The sequence below is a fragment of the Malania oleifera genome, chromosome 2 (genome assembly GCF_029873635.1).
Source record: "Malania oleifera isolate guangnan ecotype guangnan chromosome 2, ASM2987363v1, whole genome shotgun sequence".
Lineage (NCBI taxonomy): Eukaryota > Viridiplantae > Streptophyta > Magnoliopsida > Santalales > Ximeniaceae > Malania > Malania oleifera.
Window position 1 is genome coordinate 58893881 of NC_080418.1, and position 7258 is coordinate 58901138.

The 7258-nt window shown below is 33.5% G+C and overlaps 1 pseudogene; it reads right to left on the reverse strand.

Annotated features, from left to right (window-relative positions):
• Positions 1–945: 945 nt before the first annotated feature.
• Positions 946–1985, reverse strand: LOC131148210 (uncharacterized mitochondrial protein AtMg00810-like; annotated as a pseudogene).
• Between the last annotated feature and the right edge of the window lie 5273 nt (positions 1986–7258).

Below are 7258 nucleotides of genomic sequence, written 5' to 3' on the forward strand. Positions count from 1 at the left end.
TTGCCAAATCAACATCATGAACAAGATTTTGCACTATTCAATTTTTTAGTTACTCAATACTACTTCCTTTTTCCAATTACTATTTTTCCTTTCCGTTTTCTTCCTTTTGTTTATGCAACAAATTTTGCCCCTTCATATTTTCCCTATTCTATGTTATTATTATCATTTTTAATAAGGGTGACATGGATCTAGTTTGATCAATTTCCTAACCTTTTCATTACAATCCACTCCTTTTTTTAAAAAGAGATTTTTCTGCTAAATAGTATTATGTCTGTAACCTGGATGGAATCTATAATACATGCATGTTTGGGTACCATTGTCTAGATGAATCCTTTCATTGTTGTTGTGCTCGATTGAACTATGGTATTCTTTAAGTCACTAGAGGTACCTAACTAGGTGATATAATCGAATTGCATCATATCATATTCTTTTATGCTCTTCTCTTGTTTTCATTTTTCCTTCAAAGTTGGCAAGTTGCTCTTCCTAGCACATTCCTTTCTCGATCATATTTTCATTCCTTAACTTTACTTCATACTTAACTAGCATGGTTTCCATTGTACAATAATTATTTTATGCTCTCTACAAGATTTGAAACTATTGAGAGAGAGAGAGAGAGAGAGAGAGAGAGAGAGAGAGAGAGAGAGAGAGAGAGAGAGAGAGAGAGAGAGAGTAAGACAATACAAGAGAAGAGAATTGTATTGAATGGTGTGATTTGTATACAAGAGGGTATCATATTTATAGTCTAGTCTAAGGGAATGGTTTATTTACCAAATCGATGTAGGACAAGTGTTATATACATTAACATACATTAACAACCCCCCTTAAACTCAAGGTGGTAAAATGGAGACCAATTTGAGTTTAGAAACTAAATTATGAAGGGCGTCCAGGAGGATACTTCTTAGTGAAGATATCTGTAGTTTGATTGGCAGAAGAAATTGATAATAGTCAAATGGCGCCACGAGTGAGATGATGATGCACAAAGTGACAATCAATCGCAATGTGTTTTGTGCATTCATGGAATACATCATTGTGAGCAATCTAAATAGCACTTTGATTATCATAGCTGATGATAGTAGTAGTAGAATGAATGACGCTTATGTCTTCAAGTAACCAAAGAAGCCAAAGAAGTTCTTGAGTTGTATTAGCAAGAGCGTGATACTCAGCTTCGATGCTTGAACGGGCGATGACTGTTTTCTTCTTGCTACGCCAAGAAATAAGAGAATCATCAATGAAGAAGCAATAGCTAGTGGTGGATCTATGATCAGTGGGGTCACCTGCCCAATCTGCATCTGAGTAGGCACGAAGCTTAATTGAAGAGTGGATAGAGAAATGGAGACCATGAAATATAGTCCCCTTGATGTACCTGAGAATGTGAAGCACTACGACATAATGGGGTGTGCGAGGAGCAGAGAGAAATTGACTAAAAATATGGACAGAATAAGAGATGTCCAAGTGAGTAACTGTAAGATAAACACGACTCCCCATCAACTGAAGAGATAGGGTGGGGTCATCTAAAGGTGTACCATCCATAAGTGTGAGTTTTGAGTTGAGCTCGAAAGGAGTGTGGTGCATGCCTTACTATCTGTGAGTCCTACTCGAGTAAGAAGATCTGAAGCATACTTGGCTTGAGAAAGATAATATCCTTTGGAGTTAGAAGTGATCTCACATCCTAGAAAGTAATTGAGCTTTTCAAGATCTTTCATCTCTACATATTGGTTGAGATAGGTTTTGAGAACTGAAATTCTGGATGCATCATCGCCGGTGATGATCATATCATCAACATAAAGGAGAAGAAGTATAGTCCCCTGGTCTGATTTGCAGATGAAAAGGGCAGAATCATGCGGACTGGAAGTGAATCCAAAATCTCCAACAATGGTATTAAACTTGGCAAACCAAGCTCGAGGAGCTTGCTTGAGACCATACGGAGCTCGACAAAGTTTGCATACATGATGCGGAAAATGATGAGAGCCACAAGGAGGACACATATAAACTTCTTCAATGAGTTCACCATTATGAAAGGCATTCTTCACATCAAATAAAGTAGACCCCAATAATGAATGGCGGAAACTGTAATTAATTTGTAGACTGAAGTGATACGAGCAACTAGGGCAAATGTCTCCTCATAGTTGATCCTATACTTTTGCCACCAAGAGAACTTTGTACACTCAATAGATTTTGTAAACCCACTTGCATCCCAAAGCATGTTTTCTAGTTGGTTGGTCCACGAGATCCCATGTGTGACTGCTTGTAGTTCATCAGCCATTGCTTTTTGCCAAATGAGGGTTAGAACTAGCTTCATGATAAGACTGAGGTTCATGATGAGTAATAATAGTGGAAAAAACAGAGTCACGAAGATGAAAATAAGGAGTTTTTACCCGGTCACTTCTGTCGCGGCATCCCGGGAGCGCGTGTGCCCCGGGCGGCGAAATTAAAATCATTTTAATATTTCATGGAAAAACATGGAATGTCGGAGTCGCCACTAACCTTTAGTGTGGTTAGAACACATGATTACTACCCCCGTTAGGGGTAGAATCGGTTTACATTACCAGAGTTGGGGTCGGGAGTTCGGTTACGCGAGGGGAAGGTACGAGCACCCCCTTCGCGCTCGTCCTTACGAACGGTACCTAATTAATTTGAAATTATCCCTAAGTTAATCTAATAATTCTTTAAATTATTCCTTTTTATGAATTTATAAATACATGTAAAATATAAATAAATAAATAAATATATACATATATATATTCCCTCAGAGCTTAGGGTACGTGAAGCCCCAAGGCTAATACCCCCCGCAATTAAATCATAGGGATAATATACACACGAAAATAAATAATACTATAAAATAATAAAAATAAATATCAACACTACTACATAAATAACAATTATATAACATGCGCTCATAACGTATAATCATAATAACACTGCCTTAATAATAATATAATCCTAACTTAACAATAATAACACATCGATAATATAATGGTAGTAATAATACCCTAGTAATTCAGTACATAATAATAATAATAACAACAACTATATGTCATGTATACTATATACTGATAAATCACTATAATACCTAATAACATATCCTAATAATAAACCAACCTAATAGATAGTAATGATATACATATAATAATAAGAATAATAATGTAATACTAAACTTATAATAATAATAATAATAATAATAATAATAATAATAATAATAATAATAATAATAATGATATATCATACGTAATAATAATAATAATAATAATAATAATAATAATACACTAGCATATAGTAAGATATTAACATCCTATAAATATAATAATACTCACTTATAAAAACCCCTAATTTAACTCTCAACGTATGCACATATGGAAACAATTAATCCCTAAAATAAATATACGATATATACAATAATCATTATGGAAACAATTAATCCCTAAAATAAATATACGATATATACAATAATCGTTATGGAAATAACTGAAATCTTACCATCAATATACAATAACAATGTGAAAACAAATTAAATCCTATAATATACATGCAATATATACAATAATGGAAATTATTACACAAGCAAATATTATGTGAAGCAATTTAAACCCTAGAATTAACAAATAACACACGCGACAATAATTATGGAAATAATTTTGAAACTTTACCATTAATATATCATGACAATATGAGAGACCAATTGAACCCTAAATAAAGTATATGATGAACAAAACCCTAAATATACCATTAAAACCCTAAATACAACACGTAATAGTTTAAACCCTAAATACACAATATATACTGAAGTAAATAACATACCACAATCAATAACATAGCTAATTAAATGTTACAACAAACAATATGTTAATATACACCCAATGAATATTACCACATTTAGACACAAGGCAATAGACTACTTGCCTCAACAAATAAAAGAAACCCTACAAAAATGGGAACAAATCAATTAATATTTACAATAAAAATATATATATATGTATATAGACATGGGTATTAAATATGAAAACAATTAAAAATATGGACATGGGTATATATATATATATATATATATATATATATATATATTATCTACAAGATAACCATAATAAGGGTAATTCATAACAATAAATAACAATTATTAAAGAAAGAAAACTACCATGCAATAAGTGTAATAATAATAATAATAATAATAATGCTACACATAACAATAATAATAGTAACATACAAACAATAATATCTATAACTGCTGATAATACAATGAAAATAATGTAAATAATAAAAAAAACAAACCTGGACTGCACAAATAATACACTCCTAAATACTAAACAATAATAATCAAAATCCCCAAATACCATATAAACAATAGACAGGATAAATATCCTACATAAATCAAAAATTCTAAATAATATTTAAACAATAAACACACTAATATGAACGGCCTAAATAATTTGTAATAATAATAATAAAAAAAAAACTAAAATAATACACTGTTTACATGATAATATTAAAGTAATAAATCATACATATCTATGAATTATATAATATTAACAGACCATTCATACATATATATATATATATATATATATATATATATATATACATATATAAACATGAAACAATACATACCTATGCGACGATATGAGAAGCTGGTGTGGAGAGGGGCAGCAGCAGCAGTTGCAGAAGTCCGTGGTGGCTGGAGATGGTGTTGCAGAGGAAGGTCGCCGGTGCTGCTCGTGTCAGTGGGTTGTCACGGTGGTGTTGCTGAGCCTGGAGGAGGCGAACGGTGGTCGGGGTCTTGTTACCGGAGCCTAAGGAGCTGTGGCTAGGTGGCCGGAGATGCAGCGGTGGTCGGAGCAGTGGGTCGTTGCGGCGACGGGAGGCGAAGATGGAAGAGCGCAACGGCGGCGATGGGGCTGACGGTTGGAGTGAGGCTGATCGTGAGAAAGGTGGCTCTGTCGTCGGGGCACGTATTCGGAGTTACGATCTGTGTTGCAACGATGGTGCGGAGATGGTGGTGCGGTTGCCGGTGGGGAGGCGTCAAGATGAGGGGAGGCGGAGATGGAAGAGCGTGGCAGCGGCGATGGGGCTGATGGTTGGAGTGAGGTTGTGTGTAGCTGGCTGGAGCATAGGAGGCCGAGAGTGATGGGGCTGTCCGGAGTTGGTGAAGATGAAGAAGAAGAAGAATGAGGGAGTATTATTTTTTTTGTCTTTGGCCTCCTTCTGTGCTGTGCGCGCTCCCTCTGTTATATAAAAAAAAAAGTTTGAAAACCTAAGAAACTTTCCTTTTTTTTTTTGATTTCATTTTATTTTATTTTTTAGGCTTTTGGTAATAATGAAATGGGAAATAATAACAATAGTAATTATCATAATAAGGTAATACTACTAAATAGTAAACAATAATAAATGATTATATATATAAAAATAAAAAATAAAAAATAAAAAATAAAAATGAAGATACTATCAATAATAATAATAATAATTAAAATAAAGTAATAATAACAATAAATAATAATAATAATAATGATAAAATTACCAAAAACAATAAAAATAATAATAATCAAATAAGATACTAATGCTAATAGTAATAAAAATACTAAAAAAAATTAATAATAATAATAATAATAATAATAATAATAATAAGTATAGTAAAGTAAAAATAAAATAAAGATAATAAAAGTACTAGTAAAACAATAGTAAAGTACTAATAATATAGGAAAATAATAATAATAATAATATAATAATAATAATAATAATAATAATAAGTATAGTAAAGTAAAAATAAAATAAAGATAATAAAAGTACTAGTAAAATAATAGTAAAGTACTAATAATATAGGAAAATAATAATAATAAAATAATAATAATAATAATAATAATAATAATAATAATAAGAAAATAAGAGAGGACCCCTTGTTTTATTTGGCTAGGGCAAAAATAGGGTGTCTACAACTTCACCGAGGAGGGAGATTAGGAGCTATTGGAGTGGATCCATCAAAAGAGATAGGTTGCTCAAAAGTGGGCAAGGTGGATGGCTCAAGTGGTGTATCTAGAGACATGTTAAGTGGTAATGATTCATCTAATAAAGATATATGGCGTGTTTTTGGGGAAGTTGACTCAAAGGAAGAGCTTGTCTCATGAGTATTAGGAAAAAGATCTACGTAGAGATCAGTGAAGAGTATATAGGTGTTGTCGTGCAATAGTTGAAACTTGGATGTGGAGGCAAACATCTTGTGTTCCCAGAAAACAACATAAGGTGACACTTTAAGACATTTGGAGTGAGGATCCCAACTTCTGTTGCCTTTGTGTTCAACACCGTATCCCAAGAAATAACATAAACAAGATCTAGGTTCCAATTTGGTATGCTCATGAGGCTAAAGGAGAACAAAACATGCGCAACCAAATACCTTGAGAGTGTTATAGTTGGGAGGGCGATCATAGATTCACTCAAAAGGGGATCAATTCCCAATGATGGGAGAAGGCACACGGTTCTTGGTGTAAACAGTTGTAAGAGCAGCTTCACCCAAAAATGTTTAGGACACGAAGAAAATATGAGAAGAGCATGAACAATATTGAGAATTTCTCAGTGTTTGCGCTCGGTACAACCATTTTTTTTTAGAGGTGTTGGGCATGAATGATGAGAAAAAGAGCCATATTGGTGAAGAAAGTTAAGGACTCGAAAGTCTATGTATTCAACCGCATTGTCTGCACAAAACACTTTGATATTGCAAGAAAATTGCGTTTTGACCATGGTAGCAAAATCAAAGTACAAAGGGGGTAATTCAGATCAGTTATGCAAAAGAAATATCTAGGTGTAACGAGAGTAATCATTAATAAAAATGACAAAATATCGAGAGCCTCCTAGAGTAGCAGTGGGAGATGGGCCCCAAACATCAAAGTGAATTAAGTCAAATGGTGCAGAAGAAGAAGAAGAGTCACTTTTGCGAAATGGCAATGTCGATTGTTTTGCAAGTTGACTAGGAATACAATCAAATTGTTCTTTATTAACAAGCCCCAAATTTCTAGTAGACACTAAGGTTTGGAGGTGACTAAAAGAAGTATGACCAAGATGAGAATGCCAAAAACGGATGGATGGTGTGGATGATACCGGAGCTACCGTATGAACTAATAAGTAGAAACAAGATGGAATGTGAAGATTAATAAGCTCAAGGAGTCGTCCAACCTTACGGCCTATCCAAAGAGTTTGTCCCATCTGTGGATCATGTATGCAATAACTAGAAGTGGGAAAAATGACAATTAGACCGAAGTCACATAATTAACCAACATAT